This window comes from Mus musculus, chromosome 18 (genome assembly GCF_000001635.26).
Source record: "Mus musculus strain C57BL/6J chromosome 18, GRCm38.p6 C57BL/6J".
Taxonomy (NCBI): domain Eukaryota; kingdom Metazoa; phylum Chordata; class Mammalia; order Rodentia; family Muridae; genus Mus; species Mus musculus.
Genome location: NC_000084.6, coordinates 77,702,626 through 77,723,350, shown reverse-complemented (window position 1 = coordinate 77,723,350; position 20,725 = coordinate 77,702,626). Strand labels below are relative to the sequence as shown.

The 20,725-nt window shown below is 45.7% G+C and overlaps 1 protein-coding gene and 1 long non-coding RNA gene across 7 annotated transcripts in view; one reads left to right on the top strand and one right to left on the bottom strand.

Annotated features, from left to right (window-relative positions):
• Nucleotides 1–7,905: 7,905 nt before the first annotated feature.
• On the bottom strand, nt 7,906–9,167 carry 4930465K10Rik (RIKEN cDNA 4930465K10 gene). The gene has a single exon (NR_027978.1). It is a non-coding gene; the product is annotated as an RIKEN cDNA 4930465K10 gene (long non-coding RNA).
• The window catches only part of 8030462N17Rik (RIKEN cDNA 8030462N17 gene), an 83,003-nt gene continuing 71,138 nt past the window's right edge, over nt 8,861–20,725 (top strand). The window contains exon 1 of one of the 6 annotated variants that reach the window (XM_006526426.2): nt 8,861–9,048. The gene's annotated coding sequence lies outside the window, so the exon portion shown is untranslated. Of the gene's footprint in view, nt 9,049–9,321; nt 9,631–20,725 lie in introns of those variants that run through there. The other 5 variants (NM_001368759.1, XM_011247067.3, XM_011247070.3 and 2 more) reach the window with 5 other exon arrangements.

Sequence of the window (20,725 nt, the reverse complement as noted above, 5' to 3'; positions counted from 1 at the left end):
AGGGGATGCGATGCTCTCAAGCACCAGGCACACGTGTGGTACACATAGGACTTGGTAAAACACTCAACTCATACTTGTAACATAGAAATAAATGGATCAAAAAAAATTAAAATCTCTATTAACAAAAGCATACTTGGGGTCTGGAGTAATGGCTCAGCAGTTAAGAGCACAGACTGCTCTTCCAAAGGTCCTGAGTTCAATTCCCAGCAACTACACGGTGGCTCACAACCACCCGTAACAATATCTGACTCCATCTCCTGGAGTGTCTGAAGACAGCTACAGTGTAACTTATATATAATAAATAAATAAACAAAAAAACAAAAAAACAAAAGCATACTTAGCCGAGCCTGGTGGCGCACGCTTTTAATCCCAGCACTTGGGAGGCAGAGGCAGGTGATTTCTGAGTTCGAGGCCAGCCTGGTCTACAAAGTGAGGTCCAGGTCAGCCAGAGCTATACAAAGAAACCCTGTCTCAAAAAAAAAAAAAACAAAAAAACAAAAACAAAAACACAAAAAAAAAAAAACCCAAACAAACAAACAAAAGCATACTTATGAAAGGGTTCACATCGCGGATACACATGTATATTTGTTGGTATTAATATGAATAGAAAAAGGGAACAAATCGGAGGTCTGGACGACTGGCCTAGTGGTAGACTGGGCGCTTAGAATGTTCAAGGCACTGCGGATACTCCCCAACAACTCAAATAATGGGAGTGGTGGGGAGAAGCGCCCAAAGGGATGCTTGTGGAGGTGCTTGAACTATGCGCTTGCCCTGAGAAGGGAGTGGCCAAAGCTGCCCTTCTGCAACCCAGTCTTTGAGCCCTACCCTCTGTGAAGGCGCCCTTTCCATCCCGTCCTTGCTCTTTTTTTTTTTTTTTTTTTTTTTTGGTTTTTCGAGACAGGGTTTCTCTATATAGTCTTGGCTGCCCTGGAACTCACTTTGTAGACCAGGCTGGCCTCGAACTCAGAAATCCGCCTGTCTCTGCCTCCCAAGTGCTGGGATTAAAGGCGTGCGACACCACCGCCCGGCTCCTTCCTTGCTCTTAAGATTCATGGCTTCCTCTCACATGTCCCTGTATCAATTAAAGATCTCAAAAGAGCAGAGAAAGCTTGTTTTCCAAAACCATGCCCTTGGGACAGGAACACAGCTCAGCGGCAGGAGATTGCTCACCAGAAGGCCTCCCGCTGGGAGTAGAGGAAGCCTGGGCTTTACCTTGGGTAGCCGCTGCACCTTTGCGCATGCTCAGTTGGAGGACACAGCAAGATGGATGAAAGGTCTGGGGTGTTTAAAATGGTGGGTAGGAGGACTACAGGGATTCCCGGCGGGATGGAGCTGCTGAGTGTAGCTGTGTTACTTAAGGAGCAGCAGTGTTTGGGGGTGGGGGGTGAGGTGTGGGGGGCAGGTGACCACGGTCTCTTCCAGGATCCCCGATTTTACTTTCCTTCTCCCCAAAACCTGGTCAGGAGAACTGTCTTCTCTGAGCCTGTCTGGTCCACAGAACCTTCCTTGCCGCCTGTGGAGATGATTATCCACAAAGCTTCCCACCGCAGACCTTGCTTAGGTCTGGCCTTCTCAGGCTATCTTTGGAATACAACTAACGGGCAGTGCACTTGCTGGCCCTCGACAGCCAGGCAGTCACGATAGGTGCACATGAGGCGTAGGAGCAGCTTTGTTTAACTTAACATACTCAGTTCAAAACAAAAGGATTTTTCAAAGTCAAGTTTTAGGACACTGTGTGCGGTCCCCTCCTCACCTCCCTTGGGCCAGGGGGTGAGAAGGTGAGGAGGGACGGCCAATTCTTTGACACCAGTGAAGTATCCAATAAATCAGCCCCGCTCAGACAGTGTCACCTAAATGCCGCAGTCTAGAGGGCTCAGTAGGTTAGATGGTCCTGCTTCTGAGCCCAGCAAGGTTCCCAGATCTGAAAACTGGGAGGGTGGGGTTACCATAATCTGCATTTATATTTGGCAGAAGAATTCACAGAACTCAGGGTTTAATGAACCTTACTACTAACGGTGCATTATACTTTAGCCCACGTCCTGAATTTTTTGAGATAAGGTCTCATTATGTTGCCTTGGCTGGCTTTGAACTCACTATGGTAGACCAGGCTGGACTCAACCTTGCGGCAGCCATCCTGCCCCACCCTCCTGAGTCCTAGGAATACTAGTGTGGGCCACCATGGTCCATTTATTATCTCCATACGGAATCTCACTGTAGTTCAGGATGGCTTCAAACTCACTCTCCTCCTGCCTCAGCAGCTTATTTGTTGGGATTAGAGGCACTTGTGGTATCTGGATTTATGTATAATTTTCTTGTGTGTGTGTGTATGTGTGTGTGTGTGTGCACGCGCGCGCGCGCACACGCATGTGCATGTGTTGCTGGGGATGGAATCTAATGCCTCGTTCATATTGGGCAAATGTCCTACCACTTAGTTCCAGTCTCAGCTCTATCAGTTCCTTATAAAGTACACATCCAAGAGTCCAAAGGACAGAGAGGCAAGGAAAGGGTCCGAGGTTAGCTAGAAGCTCCATGCCTTACCCAGTGTAGGGCATAGCCCCAGAACTCCTCAAATCCCATCATTTTGGGGGGAATTTATTAAGGTTTCATTACACAGCCTTGCATGATTAAATAATCAGCCATTGGTGGGTATAGGACATGCCTGAAATTCATAGGTGATAGGATAGGTTATTTTTCCACCTGTGAAGTGAGCCCATTCAAGCCAGACTAGAATATGTTAAAGGCAGGCTTATTGGGAAGCTGCTCTTGGCTGAGCTCACTGGCCCAAAGGACCACGGCCAGGGAAGTCACCATGGGGAGAAAAGTGGGGTGGGGGTGGGGTGAGAAAGAAAGGCTACAAGCGCAGAGAGAGAGAAGGGAAAAAAGGAGGAGGAAGAGAGGGGGGGAGGGAAAGATGGAGAGAAGGAGGAAGAGAGGGAGAGGGACAGAGAAAGAAAGAGCGAGCGAGAGAGGGAGAGAGAGAGAGAGAGCGCCAGAGCCAGCAATGTCTGGATTATACAGCCTCTTGCAGAGGTGGGGGGGTTAGGGGTCGGGGGGGGGGGGGAGGGAAGCTGGAAAGTTCAGGGTTGGGCGCAGGGTATGCCGGGTAGGGACTGAGGAATGCTGGGAGAACCTGGAGGCCAGGTGGGCTTTGATATGTAAAATATGCACCTCAATCCCCTGTCCCAGGAGAAACCAAACATCAGGCAGCTGAGAGGCAGGAGGATCTTGAGTCTGAGGCTAGAGTAGGGCTACATAGCAAGACCTTGCCTCAAACTAACCCCCTTTGGCCTTTGGCAAGCGAATCCTATCTCTAGCCCTCCTCCTTTTCCTGGGGTTGAAGGTGAGGATGGAGGTTGGGAGGAAGGTGGGGCTGAAAGTTCCACCCAGCATGGTAACTGTAGTTCTTGGAGGGTGTACTTAACCCCTTTTGTACCTGAATAACTGAAGGGTGTTTCTATGCTTGCTCTAGCCCATCCTGGCTCCCGAATAAATGACAGAGACTTGGTATATTTAATAACAAGCTTCAAGCCTAAGCTGGGCAGGTTCTGAGCCATTCTAACTCTCTATGGCTGCCTGGTCCCCACGGTGTGGTGCTTTACCTGTATCTGTGTCCTGCCCTGGCGCCCGCCCTCTGGTCCACGTGCGTCCTCGTGGCTGTTCTCTTTCAACCTCCTCCTAGTCCACCCATTTCCACATGGTTTCTCCACTTTTTCCTCCTTGCGGTCCTACTCTACCACTTTTCCCTGTCCCCCCACCCCCACCTCCCACCCCCAACCTGAATCAGAAGTCTCACCCCGTTCTCTTCTGCCCAGCTAAATGACTCATCAGCTCTTTTATTACCAATCCGGGCTGTTTTTTACATAACTTAGAGACCAGAGATGATTGACCTTGCCATAGTTAGGACCTAGAGATCAGTATCTGAAAACACAAAACACAAAACACAAAACCATCCCCCCCCCCCAGCTCTCTTAAGCTCTCCAGGTTCCCCCTAGGGTCTCGTCATTAGCACAAAGTCAGGCAGTGGGACGCCTATTGCTCAGAAGTCCCCAGGGTGTCAGGAACCTGGGTTGAGACTGGCCGAGTCCTATTGTAGGTTTATTCTGTCCCCTGGTGTTGCTCTTCCACACCATAATTTTCAGAACTGGGAGAGGCAAAGGCAGGGAGCGGAGACATTTCAAGAGCTCCTAGCAGTCTATCCCTTTCTTCTCAAGCTAAGGGTCTGTCTTCTGTAGCCACCCGCAGGGAACTTCTGAGGGTGGCATACCCTTGCCATTTCCTTCCCCGAGTTTTCCTTGTTTCCTCCAGAGACTTCAGGGGTAGCCTTTCCTTCTCTCAGAGCTCCTACTAGTCTCCTGGGTAGCTGGTTCAAGTCCTTCACTCTTTCTTCTCTGAACTATAACTGGGTAAGGAAAAGTCCAGCTTTCTATTTCTTCTTTTAAATTTTTAATAATATAATTTATATATATATATATATATATATATATATATATATATATATATATATATATAGAGAGAGAGAGAGAGAGAGAGAGAGCCACCATGGCTGCTGAAAATTGAACTCTTGAACTCAAGACCTCTGGAAGAGTAATCAGTGTTCTTTTTTTTTTTTTTTGATTTATTTATTATATGTAAGTACATTGTAGCTATCTTCAGACACACCAGAAGAGGAAGTCAGATCTCCTTACGGATGGTTGTGAGCCACCATGTGGTTGCTGGGATTTGAACTCTGGACCTTCGGAAGAGCAGTCGGGTGCTCTTACCCACTGAGCCATCTCACCAGCCCGTAATCAGTGTTCTTAACCACATCTCTCCACCCCCTTATTTTTATTTATATGAGTACACTGTAGCTGTTTTCAGACACACACTAGAACAGTACATCAGACCCCATCACAGATGGTTGTGAGCCACCATGTGGTTGCTGGGAATTGAACTCAGGACCTCTGTAAGAGCAGTCAGTGCTCTTAACCACTGAGCCATCTCTCCAGCTCATTTTTTTTTTTCAACAAGTTCTCACTTTGTAGTTCTACCCCGCCTGGAACTATGTAGATGAGGCTGGCCTTGAACTCACAGAGGACTGTGCCTGTGCTGGGAGTTCTCTATGCATCTCTCCCTTCACCTTCACCCTCAAGGGCATCAAGGGTGAACCTTCGAGACCGCAAGGACTCCAAGGTTCATCGAGGAGCTCACTCAAGTGCTTCAAGGTCATTGTGCTGGAGCGAGGGGGAGCCAGGTCCAAATTCAGACTTGGTGCTCTTTGGATCCCTTTGTCTCTCTCTCTCTCTCTTTTTTTTTTTTAAGATTTATTTATTTATTATATGTACACTGTAGCTGTCTTCAGACACTCCAGAAGAGGGCGTCAGATCTTGCTACAGATGGTTGTGAACTCCGGACCTTCGGAAGAGCAGTCGGGTGCTCTTACCCACTGAGCCATCTCACCAGCCCCCCTTTGTCTCTTTTAAGATACCCTTCCCTAGGAGGATGCAAAGTGATTCCGTGGGAGGATGCTCCAGGCAGGGCAAGTGAGTTAACTCTGGAAGCCGTCACTTGTCTGAGGTTACACGGCTATCACAGTGCAGAGCCTCAGCGTTGTCCCCAGAGTCCACCGCCGTGTACCTTCGACAGGGATTGAAAATACCACCAAGCCCATGGGGCTGCTATGAGCCTCAGAGGAATAAATCCATGTAAATAGCACAGTCTCTGTCACATAGTAAGAATGTAATAAAAGCCATTACTATCTCTTTCTCCCTTACTTAGGACTGGAAAGTTCTTGTGCCTATACCAGTTAGCAAAAATAAATGAAGTATATAAGGAATATATATATATATATATATATATATATACACAAAAAAAATGGCATCAGTATATCAAAGAAATCTCTGCACTTGCATGTTTACTACAGCCCTATTCATGAGATATGAACGTGATACTCGGTAGAGTATTATCCAGCATGAAATGAAATTTGACCATTTGCTGCAACCCGGAGGTTTGGATTGTTAAGTGGGGTATGTCAGGCAGCAAAGGACAAATGCTCAAACTGCGTGCTCTCACTTAAATGTTGTTGCATTGACTTTTCCAGGGAAAACGTGGAGGAAGCTGTCTATTCGTCCCAGATAGGACATCTGGGACAGGTCTAAGTCATGGTTCCACTCGAGTCCAACCTTGGAAACCAATGAGTTTACTGGTTATTACTGGAGCACAGGTGAGGGGCTACTTATGGGAGCTTGGAGGGTTTAAAGAGTGGTGACTTTAGGGAAGTTCTATCATGGAGTTCTGCCTTCAGTTGATCTTCTACCATATATACAACATATGCATATTATATATATGGCATGTGCATATATTACACATACATACCATATACATATATATATGATTCATGATCTTGAAACTTTCTAGGATATATATATATATATATATCCACCCCCAGTCATTACCCACCCTCCAGTTGCCACATGATCTATCTATCTATATATATATATCCTAGAAAGTTTTAAGATCATGTGGCAACTGGGGGGTAATGACTAGAACTCCAGGCTAAGATCCCAAGACACACCCCTGCTTTTTCCAGGATGTGTTAGCAGTCCCCTGTCACCATAGACCTAGTTATCACTGTATTGCTCCGTGCCCACTGCCATTACTATGGGGCTAACGCTATTTCTGCTACAAGATGGTCATGGGATAGCCATGCTTTGGCTTGTGTAAGAACTGACACTACGACACATGTAGAGGTTGAAGAGTTCCTCTCTGTACTGGCTTTGTGTGTCAACTTGACACAGGCTGGAATTATCACAGAGAAAGGAGCTTCAGTTGGGGAAATGCCTCCTTGAGATCCAGCTGTAAGGCATTTTCTCAATTAGTGATCAAGGGGGAAAGGCCCCTTGTGGGTGGAACCATCTCTGGGCTGGTAGTCTTGGGTTCTATAGAGAGCAGGCTGAGCAAGCCAGGGGAGGCAAGTCAGTAGAGAACATCCCTCCATGGCCTCTGCATCAGCTCCTGCTTCCTGACCTGCTTGAGTTCCAGTCCTGACTTCCTTGGTGATGAACAGCAGTATGGAAGTGTAAGCTGAATAAACCCTTTCCTTCCCAACTTGCTTCTTGGTCATGATGTTTGTGCAGCAATAGAAACCCTGACTAAGACACTCTCCCAGGAGAGGAGCACAGAGTAGGATAGTTGTTACCAGAGCCTGGGGAAGACACGTGGGGTTGGATCGGATGTAGAGAGATGGTTAAGAACAGGTGCCCCTGGATTGAAGGAAGAGCTTGCATTGCTTTGTAGCAGCAGGCTAGGATAACTGTGGCTGAAACAAGGAATCGAATACAACAGCTAGAAGAGAGGGTTTAAAATGCTTTCAATATAAGAAATGTCTGAGGTGATGGCTATGCCAGTCATGCTGATCTCATCATACATCATGCATGATTTGAAGTGGCACACTGTACCCACCCCACAAATGGCACAGCTATTACATGTGACTAAAACATACTTGCAAACTCCTGAGAGAGGGCTGGCAAGAAACCTCAGTGAGTAACCGTGCTTGCCTTGGAAGCCTGACTGAGTTTGATCCTCACAGAGAGCAGACTCCCAGGGGTTGTCTTCTGAGCTCACTGAATCTCTCTCTCTCTCTCTCTCTCTCTCTCTCTCTAACAGGATGATGATAATAATCCTGATTCAACTTGAGTGACCTAGTCTAAGGAGGTAACTGATGTTGATGGAGGTGTGTGAGCCTTTTCTTTTCTTTCTTTTTTTTTTGGTTTTTCGAGACAGGGTTTCTCTATGTAGCCCTGGCTGTCCTGGAACTCACTTTGTAGACCAGGCTGGCCTCGAAGTCAGAAATCTCCTGCCTCTGCCTCCCAAGTACTGGGATTAAAGGCTTGGGCCACCACTGCCCGGTCTTTTTATCTTTTTGTCTTACAGAGAGGCACTTTATTAGCAGGAATTGGCTGTGAACTCTCTTCCTCCAGATACTGTTAGAAACGATGGGGTGATGTCCCATAGCAAACAGAAACTCTGAAGGCTGACTGGGTCAGGGGTTTTGGTCCTGTTTCCTTCTATGGTCTGGAGTTCGAGATGCAGGGCAGCGAGAGCCAGCCAGGAGAGGACTCATCTCAGGAAACCTTTACCTTTGCTTTCACAAGTCGCTGGGCAAATGGGTGTTCTTTGCTAGAAAGACCAATGACACAGAAAAGTTATCTGAATGGTGCAGAGATGTGGCAGATGCCAAATACATTTCCCTCAGACGCTTATCAAGAGGCGCATTTGTTTTCCGTCTTTGCCTTCCATTTTCTCGGTCTGCGTCGTCTCCAGACTCCACACCAGAAATCAGAACATATCTTTACCAGTTTAACAGATCTCAAAACGGTGAGACCCTGTCTCAAAACTGGATAAAGGTCTGAGGACGTAACCGAGGGGTGAAGAATTGCCTCGCATCTGCAGGGACCAGTTCAATTCCCCGCAGTATAAATAAATAAACAAATAAATAAATAAATAAATAAATAAATTTTAAAAAAGGTACAGATGACTATCATTTTCTTCTCTTCCAAAACCTGCACTGCTCGTGGGGAGTCAGACCTTGCATTGTAAACTTGTCCTCCGCGTCGGTCTCTGGAGCTCTCTCTACATGCTAAGTGGAGACTCATTCATCCCATTTTCTCAAGGTCCCGAGCCCAACACGTGCCCCGAGCCCATTTTTAAGGTCCGGTCTGCAAAACTCCCAATAGTGTGTGTCACCCTTCCCAAGGCGGGCTGCCAAACCAAGGAGTGACTCTGCAGAGGTGGAATTCTGAGCGTCTGGAGGCGTGCGTTGGCTGGCGGAGCGGGGTCCCCTGGAGGACTGTGTCACCGGCAGGTGGCGCGCTCGCCGCAAGCCCCGCGGCGTTTCCAGAGCCCAAACTTGAACAGGACGTTAGTGCGGGTGTCGGAGCCGAGCAGTTCCCGGGAGCCGAGCTGTCTTTGGCCCCCGAGGGAAAGTGGGGAGCGAAAGAGATTGGACACCTTGCTGGGGTGACTCCACGAATCGGACATCGTGAGCTTCCTTCGGAAAGGCTTCTCGAGTGGGTGAGTACTGGGCAGCCCTCGGGAAGCGGAGCCCCATGCTTTTAAGGCTCGGGCTTTGCCCGGCCCGCCATCTCGGCCCTCCGAGACCGACGTTACCGGATCGAACGGAGGGCGCGCGCGCGCGAAAGCCCGGGAAGCGGGAGCGCTGGAGCCCGCGCTCAGCGGAGGGCGCGCGCGTGTGCGTGCGCGTCCCCGCCGCCAGATGGCGCTGCGCCGCTCGCTCCCGGCCGGCCGCCAGCTAGCTTAGGTTCCCGCCGCCGCGGCGGTCGCTCTAGCCGGCAGGCGCTGCTCTGTGGTTCCGGGCGGAAGTGAGGCGCAGAGCGGAACGGCCTCTGGTGACATTTTCTTGGGGCGGCGCGGACGACTGAAGGGAATTTGGTGTTGGAGGCTGCGGAGGCGGCGAGCTCCTCTCTGCCCCGCTGCAGGGGCTCCAGCCGCGCTCCTCTGCTCGCCGCTGGGAGTCGTCTGAGGAGAAGGGGGCGGCGGGGCCGAGTCTGCGGCCCGTCAAGCGCCGCCCGGGGTGGGCGCGTGCCCCGACGGGGCGCGCGGGGCCGGCGAGGAGGCGCGGACGGCGGGGCGCAGGTGAGGCACGGAGGGGCGCGGGGCCGCGGCCTTGGTGGCGGGGCGAGCCTCGGGGTCGGGGCTGCCTCCCGGGGAGGTGCTCGTGAGGTTGGAGGGGAGCGGGGCCGGGCTGCGGGCTCTGCGGCGTCCGAGCTTGGGGTCACGACGGCGGAGGCGCGGCCCGGACCCCTCGCCGGCTCGCCGCTGTGACCCTCGCGTCCTCTGCCCGCCCGTCGGAGTGCCCTCCCCCGGCCACCGGCACGGAGGGGACGGCGGGCTGAAGGGACCGCAGCCCCCCAGGCCGCGGAGTTGTGTTGGAGCAACTTTGCGGAGCCCGACCCGCGGGACGCTCGGTACCCGAGCCTGGCGCCCACCGCAGCCCGAGCGGAGCTGCCGAGAGCCCCCTCCCGCGGTGGCCTTGGAGGAGCGAGAAAGGGCTCCCCGGGCTTGGTGCTGGCCTCTGGCCGCTTCCTCGACTGTGGGTCGGCAGATCCCCGGGATCAGTGTGCGTGGGTCCCCGACGTTGACCTGCGACTTCGTCAACTTTAAAGGCCATCGCAGATGTATTCTGAGGACCCCCCCCCGCCCCCCAGATTAAGGACTCTATTGCCTCCCCGGATTTCCCATAGGACACCACCAGTATCACTTCTCACCGTTTATCTCAAAGCATTTATTTTTATAGTGTAGTGTAGTGTGTGTGTGTTTTAATGGAGCAGCCTCTGGTCAGACTCGTCTGCCATTCATTCTTGCCTTAAATTGCCCTATCTTTATCATAGAGAGGCTCGCCGGTTGAAGAAAAAGCACCCTGCGTGCAGCCCTTCCAGATCCTTCCCCTCTCGGTGCAGTTTGTGCTTGCAGTGCTTTTTGCTTTTGGGTTTAGGCCCTTGTATCTGAATCTTTGCATTCGTTTGGGTGAACGTTCCACCGATCATGCTTTGTAAAGGCTGGGCCTTAATTATAAATGGGTCTGATAGTTTGCTTATAGTATCGTTAGGCTCAAGTTAACCGTTTGACTTGCTCCCTTTCTCCTCTTGGGATATTTTAAGGATGGAGGCTATTAACTTTGCAGTGTAGTTTTGCTGATCCTGGCAATCTGGATTTCTCCAGTAATCAGAGCATTGCCTTTTGGTTTAACAAGCAGTTTAGAGACCGACATATGTATCATCTCCTATCTTGAAGAATTAAGGCAGTAAACCCCCCTCCTTGTTGGAGAATCATATTTATATGCTATTATAACGTTAACTAGAGTGTGCATGTTGTCGATAAATGTGTAGTTAATAAATTTGAATTTAGGAAGCAAGATGGACTTGATGCTACTTTAAAAAGAATTTGACCAAAATTTTAATTAATTTCTGCTACATGACAAAAATATTTTTAACAAATAAATTGACTTTCTTTAGCATTCCTCTCAGTAGTACTGTTTTTTGTTTGTTTATTTTGGTATTCGTTTTTGGTTTTCAAGACAAAGTTTCTCTCTCTGTGATGTCCTGGAACTAGCTTTGTAGACTAGGTTGACCCTGAACTCCGAGATCCCTTTGCCTCTGCCTCCCAAGTGATAGGAATAAGATGTGTGCAACTGGGCTGGAGAGATGGCTCAGCCGTTAAAGGCTAGGCTCACAACCAAAAATATAAGATGTGTGCAACTGCAGCTGGCCCTGTAATGCTGAATTCTTAAAATGGTAAACTACTACTACTCCGTCTCTGTCCCTCTTTCCCCCAACAATTGTGTGTGTGTGTGTGAGAGGGGGGGTGGCGGTGGTGGTGTGTAGCACAGACTGGTTTTGAACTCCTGATTCTCCTGCTTCCATCTTCCAAATGCTAGCTAGGATTACAAGGGTTAAATTAACATGGGTGTAAACATCAAAATAAATGTGTAGAATTTGAAAGACAAGGAGAAAAGGCAAGATAGCTGTGACTAGAGGTCCAAGTTAGTCAGAGTTTTTTCTTTTTTTAAGCTAGTCTCACCTTATAGCTCAGGACAGTCTCAATCCTCCTGCCTCACCTTGCGTGCTCAGATTTTTCAGTTTGAGTTAAATGTTTCTGTTTGGGTGCACGTACTGTTTCATTAAGTGGAGGTCGGAGGAGTTTGTGGGAGTTGGCTCTCTATTTACATCATGTAGCTCTCAAGCACTGGGGCAGGTGTCTAACTTACCGAGCCATATTGTAGGCTCCATAAGTCAGATTTCTTAGGGAAATGCCACTTCAACTTTATGGATTTTGAAACAAGAAACTTGCCCACTGTTAGCTTCATATTAAATTCACAGTGCCTTTGTAATTTAGCTTGTTTGTATGTTTGTATGTATGTATGTATGTATTGGTGTGTTTGTATGTTGGGGAGGGAGGGACAGGGTCCAGGCTGGCCATGAATTCTTTGTAGCAGTCTCTATACCTTTGCCTCTGGATTGCAAGTGTGTGCCATTACTTGTGGTATTATTCACCCTTAATATGTATTCATATGAGACTGTCATGATACTGTTTGTTTTATGTGAGTAATTCAAGCCCTACATAATGAAAATAGGTTTAACTTTAACTTTCAAGTATAATGCAATTCTGCTAGAGCAGTACTCTCAACCTGTGGGTCCCAACCTCTTTGGGGGCCAAACAATAACAAGAGGTCCCATTATCAGATATCTGGCACATCAGATATTTACATTATGATTCATAATAATAGCAAAATCACAGCTATGAAGTAGCAACAAAATCATTTAATGGTTGTGGGGTCAGCACAGCATGAAGAACTGTATTAAAGGGTTGCAGTGTTGGGAAGGCTGAGAACCACTGCACGAGATGGAACGTGGAACGCCGTGTTCAGTGCATGGTCTTCATTGTCTTACTCTTACTCAGCTTTGTGTTGATGTCAATACTTTGGAACTTTTTTTTTTTTTTTTGGTTTTTCGAGACAGGGTTTCTCTGTATAGCCCTGGCTGTCCTGGAGCTCACTTTGTAGACCAGGCTGGCCTCAACTTTGGAACTTTTTATATTCATATTTCTGGCATTGATACTTTAATTCTTTTTACTGAGCCGGGTAGGATGACCTATGCCTGTAATCCAAACCGAGGCAGAAAGATTGCTTTGAGTTCAAGGCCAGCATGTGTAACATAGTGAGATTCAGGACAGCCTAGATTATAGTGTGGGATTGAATCTCAGAAATAAATGAATCTGTTTACTACAGAACTGATCATTTCTGTGAGCTTGTGTGGCTACTCATTATTTAAGAAGTTGTTTTTGGGGCTGGTGAGATGGCTCAGTGGGTAAGAGCACCCGACTGCTCTCCCGAAGGTCAGGAGTTCAAATCCCAGCAACCACATGGTGGCTCATAACCATCTGTAACAAGATCTGACGCCCTCTTCTGGAGTGTCTGAAGACAGCTACAGTATACTTACATATAATAAATAAATAAATCTTTAAAAAAAAAAAAAAAAAAAAAAAAAAAAAAAAAAAAAGAAGTTGTTTTTACAGTTTTGCTCCAACACGTACATGAAGAGACATGATAGATAGGCACTTTGAGTATTTTTCTTCCCTTTTAAAGCTTGGATATAGTAGCAACCCAATCCTTAATTTGGTAACTTTATTAAAAATTATCTTAGACCTCCATTTTCCTGCATATAATTAAGTGTATGAAAATAACTTATAGAGTATTTACTCAGTTGACAATGCTTGAAAACTCCAGCAAAATACATTATTAATGTGTGTTCTCTGCATAATGATTTTAAGTATGTTATTGTTGTGGTGGTTATTTTTCATATCAATTAATTAATAAATTTAGAGGCAAAGTCTATATAGTCCTGGCTGGCCTGGAACTGTAGATACCAGGCTGGCTTCTAATTCATAGAGACCTATCTGCTTTTGCCTCCCCTAGTGATTTTAATATATTATTTTAAGAAAAATTTGGGGCCCAAATTTTTCTTTGTTAATGATAATTATGTAGGCAAAATAGAATAGACATAATATAAAAGTGATGATACCTAGAAGAGATACGGACAAAGAATGGACAAAGAAGACAATACAATATTCATGTGGGACTTTTTTTTTCCTGGTGAGATGAGTCTTAACTATGTAGCCTTGACTGGCCTGTAACTCACTGAGATCCCGCCTGCTTCTGCCTTGTCAGTCAGTGGTGGGATTAAAGGCATACCACACCCTGGCCTCATTTGGCACCTCTTTATCCTCAGCCCTAAGCTATTGATTCTTAATGCTTGCCAGTAGTTCTATAGAGCTATGATGGAGCATGCTCAAGAAACCTCGACTTTTGAACCTTAGGGGTTTTTGTTTTTTGTTTTTTGTCTTTTTGTCTTTTCCTTTTTGGTTTTTCGAGACAGGATTTCTCTGTGAACTTAAGGTTTGAGGTGAGTTTCTAGGCAAACGACAGGTCTAAGTGAACTCAAGTCTATCAAGTTCTGAGTTGCCTTGTGCTCTTAGGAGTGAGTGGCTGTGTTAGAAAGAGTAGGGCCAGGTCGGGAAGATTTCTTAGTTCGTTAAGGGTGTGTGTGTGTGGGGGGGTGTTGTGCATCTTTTTAAGATGCTTCCTCCTCTCTCAGAATGAGAGCTTAATTGAAGACAAAGTATTATAGCCCAGGCTGGCCTGGAATTTGTGATTGCCCCACTTAGCATTCGGAGTGCTGGAAGGCAGGCAGTTTGGTAGCCGCTGGGGTGGGAGCTAAGAGCTTCCATCCTGACTAACAAGCAGTAGGCAGAGATGGGGAGTGGGGAGACTGAGAATGGGCATGGTGTGGGCCACCCCCAGTGACACAAGGCCACATCCAATCCTTTCCAGTCTCACCAACTGGGGACCAAGCATTCGCATAAATGAACCTATGGGGCCATTCTTATTCAAACCACCACACTGGGAAAGTGCCTCTGCTGAGCCCTCTCCCTGGCCCTGATAGTTATTTTTCTTTAGTTACTTTGAATTTGACTATTGTCATGAAACTTTATAAAGACAATTTTGTCTGTCTTTGTCTTTTAAATGTACCTACTTTCCTTATTCTTTCTGAACTCTCATTACTGAACTTCAGGGAAAGAAACAGTGCTTCTTGTGTGGGCAGAATCTCTCTCAAAAGAGTGGGATTGATGTTCAGTCAGTTTTCGCACTCAGCCTACAGGGCCTGTGGAGCAGGGTGAGCTAAGAAAGCAACTTGTTCTTCTTTTCAGTGTCTCTGAGCTCCTAGAAGAGGAAACATGCAAACCATGTGTGTGTGTGTGTGTGTGTGTGTGTGTGTATAAACATATAAATATATAAACATAAATATATATTACAGACTTACCAGAATGTAGTAACAGCAGCTGGTGGTTCCTAATGTGACTAAAATTCTTTAGCCCTTAGATTTGGTTAGTTCTATTTGGAATTTCTGAGTTTGACTTGGTTCTTGTAAATTTCTTTACTTAAAATAAGGAACTTTTCTTCACTTAGTCAATAGGTAGATGTTGTAAGTCCATAAAATATGAACTTGGCTTTATTTGCATATTTACCAGAATTTTTTTTTAGTTAGATAAAAAGTGTAATTCTTATCAGCAAATCCTACTTTGTGTGAATGTGGTGAATTTTACAAAGTGGTTAAATGGAAACCTCATTTACTGAGCTCTGAAGTGCCAGGTGGGGATGGGTACACAGACAGAATAGTCTCTAGCTAAGGAAAGGGTCTAGGGCACCAGGTGATTCCTAAGTCTCCTTCCTGCTGAGAATGGGAGGGAGAGGAAGTATGCTATAAGGGGAAAGCACAACAATTGTAGGCCAGAGCTGGGCTTTCCTTTGTAAGCCTTTTCAATAAGGGTTTGGGAAGCTGCAGGTTTTTCTTAAATGGCTCTCCAAGCTTAAAGTGCCTGGAGACAAGTCAGTTTTCTTTCTTTCTTTCTTTCTTTCTTTCTTTCTTTCTTTCTTTCTTCCTTCCTTCCTTCCTTCCTTCCTTCCTTCCTTCCTTCCTTCCTTTACTTCTTTATTTCTAAATACACTGCCATTTTCTTTGCAGAATGCATTTTTTCCACCTGAAATCAAGTTTATGTATTAATAAATTAGCATGGGTGGTTGTTCAAAGAGCATCAGTGATAAACCTATTAATATTTCTAGAGTGGCTATATTCAAAAAATTTAAAAAGATTTTATGATTTTTATTTTTATATGTCTCTGTGTTTGTGTAAATATGTACCACCACTTTGTGTTTACTCAAGGAGACCAGAAGACGGGGTTGGATCCCCAGGAGCTGGAATTACAGGCAGTTGTAAACTGCCTTTAGTGGGTTCTGGGGACTGAACTTAGGTCTGTAAGAGCAGAGGTCTTCTTTTAACCACTGAGCCCTTTTCCCCCACCCTCTAGAGCAGCCTTCTCCCCTCCCCTCCCCTCCCCTCCCCTCCCCTCCCCTCCCCTCCCCTCCCCTTCCCTTCCCTCTCCCATTTCTCACCTCCTTGGTTTTTTCCCCTTATACTCTCTTAAATTTGTTATATGGTGTGAATACTTGAATACTTGATACTTGAATTTTCTCAAACTTTATCTTGCCTCAGAGCAGCTGTTTCTAAGAATGTGTTTAAACTAGAATTGTGCTTTGCTAGTCTAGAAATTAAGTTTCTATTTTCATGGTTGACATTAGAGATTAAGATTACTGACTGAATTTTTTTTTTTAAATGGGGTCATCTGAGTTTTAGTAATAAGTTCTTATGTTTAGGGTCAGTATTTTGTTAGCTGCTGTGTAGTTAGACAAAGGTATTGGGGACAGGGAAGTTGGGTGTGGAGTATAAGACTCTAGGAAAACAGAGTTGTTTTCCTTTCTGTATTAAGAACAAAAACCTCATGTAGTTGATTTTAAACAGTGTCTTTCCTGTCTGCCATTGTGTTATCCTAGAACCGTGTTCTTTTGCCAGTGTTGTGGTGCACACCTGTGATCGCATTACTTGGAAGGTAGCAGATTGAGAGTTCAAGGTCACCCTCAGCTACTTAGTGAGTTTGAGCCAAGTTGGGTTTATGAGACCCTTTTCCTCCTAACAAAACAAAAGGGGTCCCAGTCACTAAGCATGACTATCTGAGTTTGACCCTGGGGTCTCACATTGAAGGAGAGAATGGACTCCTGCATGTTGTCTTCTGACTGCTTAGGAACATATGTGTACTGTGGTGCTCAAACCCACACATACAGGAAATAAAATTAAAAAAAATGTTTATTGAGGAAAGGTTGGGCGTTTTGTAATATTTTCACACAGGATCTCACTTTGTACCCCAGCCTGGCCTTGAACTCTAGACAGCCTTCCTGACTGAGCTTCCTGGATCTAGAATTGTGGGAATGAATCACTATGTCCATCTGATAAAAAGGCGTTTACATTTTTTATGGTGGATGGAGAAATGGCTCAGTGGTTAAGAGCACTGGCTGCTCTTCCAGAGGTCCTGAGTTCAATTCCCAGCAACCACATGGTGGCTTACAACCATCTGTAATGGGATTGTTTGCCCTCTTCTGGCATGTAGGCTCTATATGTAGATAAAGCACTCATACGTAAAATAAATGAAATCTTTAAAATTTTTTTTTTAAAAATTATGTTTAACATATCATAGGATGGACTCAGACTAACTGCATAGTTAAGGCTACTCTTGAATTCTTGATCATCTTGCCTCCATTTCCAAGTGCTGTGATTTATAGTCCTGCACCAGCATTCCTAGGTGAGAGGCATACTCACTCTTTTTTTATTTTTTCTGAGGCAGGGTTTCACTATGTAGTCTTTGCTGACCTGGAACTTGCTTTGTAGCTTCCCTAGTCCTTGGATTAAAGGACCACAACCATGTCTTTATTTTTTATTATTTGTTTATTATTATTTGTTATTTTTTTCTTTATTTTTAAAGATTACCTTTTAAAATGTATGTATGTGTGAGTGTAAAATGTGCACGTGAGTGCAGATGCCTGAGAGAGTCAGAAGAGGTTGTTGGGTCCGTTGGAGATAGCTGTGAGGCTCCTGATAATAGGTACTGGGACCTGAACTCCCTGCAAAACCCTATTGACCACTGAGCCTTGAAAAACATTCTTTTTTTTTTTAAAGATTTATATATTTTTATGTATGTGAATACACTGTAGCTGTCTTCACATTTACCAGAAGAGGGCATTGGATCCCATTACAGATGGTTGTGAGCCACCATGTGGTTGCTGGGAATTGAACTCTCTGGAAGATCAGTCAGTGCTCTTAATCTCTGAGCCATCTTTCTAGCCCTGAAAAAATTCTTAAATTAACATTTAATCATCAAGTGTTGTCTGTTTTTCTCAGCTGCAATCCAAAGAACAACTTGCTATGAGCCTGAACGTATGTATAGTAGATAGATTTTTGGCAGCCTTGCCTCACCTCGCCTCCCCCTCCCTCCCCTTCCCTTCCCCCTCCCCCCTCCCCCCTCCCCTCCCCTCCCCTCCCCTCCCCTCCCCTCCCCTTCCCTTCCCTTCCCTTCCCTTCCCTTCCCTTCCCTTCCCTCCCCCTCCCCCTTCCCCTCCCCTTCCCCCTTCCCCCTCACCTCCCTTTCCCCCTTCCCTTCCCCTTCCATTCCCTTCCCTTCCCCTTCCCTTACCTAGATCCCAGCATATGTGGTGACCTATGCTTTGAATCATCTGTGAAAGCTAGAATGACAAGAGCAAATGTTTTAGAGAAATTAAAGCTCATATCTTATATTATTCTTGATTTACAGTAATGGTGCTTTAGAATGAGTGCTTTGGAATCTTTTTCTTTGCTGAAGTGCTTTTTGCAGTTGGTAACTTCCTTAAACCTCCTACTTGATGCTCCTGTATTCTAGGTCCTGGTCAGGGCCAGGTGCATGCTAGAAGGGGTAGCATCTGCTCCATGAAGTGACTTGAGTAGCTGTTATCACTCCTGGCCTGTTCATAGGGCTCCTATCAGTTCAGAGAAGGTTGGCTGGCAGATATGCAAAGCTACCTTCCTGGTTGCAGTCTGGCAGTTTATATTTCTGTGCTTGTTAGGCAGGATCCTGCGTGTTCCTGATAACTCTGTTCGTCTTTATTAATTTCAGTCTTTTTTTATGTGCTCGACCCTTTGGCACTCAGTTTCCAGCCAACTTCACCCTTAAGGAAAGAAAAACCAAACAATTGTTAATCACAGTGAAGGATAATAAAGTTAATAATTCCAAGTGTAGTTCAGGGTTCTTCATTATTTCATGGATGTGTATTTATGGTTAGTTAGATCAAGAACCAAATACAGTCTTTGTATTGTTTAGTAATATCTAGTTCCTCTTTTTTTCTTTACACATCATGTATGAAGAAATCAAAATTTTCCCACAGTCTGAATTTGTTAGTTCTATTCCTGTAGTTGTGGTGAGCATGTTCTTCAGGCCCGTGCATATTTGTGAAGTGATGTCTTCTGTTAGGAGAATTGTTTGGTTCCTTTTCTGTGATGTATATTCTTTCTTGGTCAGTTTTTCTTGGATGGCAGAGTCTATAGTTAACGTTGAGTGCTCGCCTCAGGAGGCACATGTTTTGTTTTGTCTGTGATGATAACCTCTGTTGGTGGTAATTGGCCAGCTCCATTAATGAATTTCTCCTGTTTCATCATTTCCAGTTGGGAGTCTTTTTTTGCGCGTGTGTGCGTGTGTGTGTGTGTGTGTGTGTGTGTGGCCTCTTTAGTTCCCTTCTGAGAGTTGGGGAAGGATGAATTTGCTGTAGAGAAAAGACTTGTTTTGAACTTGTCTGTAGGTGTTTCTATTTTATTCCTAATCTTTGGTTACAGCATAGTTCACATTATTTGTGCTATGGCTTCTCAGTGGAAAAGCTAACCTAAAATCCTTGCAAATAATTGAAAGTTGTTGGGAAAGAAATTGTTTTTGAGGTATTGATACTTAGAGTACTGTTGTTACTAGGCTTAGTGCTCTATGCCTGTGATCCTAGTACTTGGGGGTATAAGCAGAAAGAATAGGAGTTCAAGGCTAGCCTGGGCTACATGAAACTGTCTTATAAAAACTCTCTTTGAAGCCGGGCAGTGGTGGTGCACGCCTTTAATCCCAGCACTGGGAAGGCAGAGGCAGGCGGATTTCTGATCCTCCCCCCCCCCCAAAAAAAAAAAAACAAACCTCTCTTTGAAGAGGTTATTTGTTATGACTATAGTCTGAATAATTAAATAATTCAAGTGTTAATTTTCTTAGATGATGGCTAGTATTGCAGTTCTCCATTTAATACATTTTTATAGCTATCTATAATTTTTTTTGATGTGGTGTTGGCGATTAAACATAGGACTTTGGGCATGCTAGGTAAATACTTTTTTTGTTTGTTTGTTTGTTTTCAGACAGGGTTTTTCTGTATAGCCCTGGCTGTCCTGGAACTCACTCTGTAGACCAGGCTGGCCTTGAACTCAGAAATTGCCCCACCCCCCACCCCCAGTGCTGGGATTAAAGGCCTGTGCCACCACTGCTCGGCTTGGTAAATACTCTTATACTTAGCTACATCCTGGGAGATTTATTTATTTATTTCTGAGTGTTTAGCCTGCGTGTAATAGGTGTGTGCTTTATATGTGTGTGCAGGGGGTCAGAAGAAGGTATGGGATACCCTGGAACTGGAAGTATGGGCTGTGGGCCACCATGTGGGTCCTGGCAACGGAACCTGGTCCTCTGCAAGTACTCTTAACCACTGAGCCATCTCTTCAGCCCTAGATCTTGGTTGTTTAAAGATAGGTCAGGGTGTCCTTGAACTCACAGCCTCCTGCCTCTGCCTCCTGTATGTTGGAATTGTAGGTATAAGCCTTGTTCACAGTGCTGCAGGAAGGATCAACTTGTTTAGTAATGGGTAAAGTAACATGGTTTTGATTTTTCCCCCCAGTGTTAGGGATGGAACCCAGGACCTTGCTTACCCTAGGTAAGCATCCTGTCATCACTGAATTGCATTCCTAGCTTGTAAAATACACAAAATCACTTTGTGGCAGTAGCTGCCCCACCCAGCACGAAGTGGGTGCACAGCACTGTTTGAAAGCCCTGCTTCATTCTAGTTTGATCTTTGTGTGTTACAGTTTGTCTTTCTAGTGTTTCTAGTCTGAATGTTTCCTGTTCTGTTTCTGTGATTAAGAGACTAAGCAGAGCCAGTAGTTAAGGCCAGCCTGGTCTGCATGTCAAGACCTGGGTTACATATGGAGACTCTCAGATTCACAGAGACCCACCAGCCTAT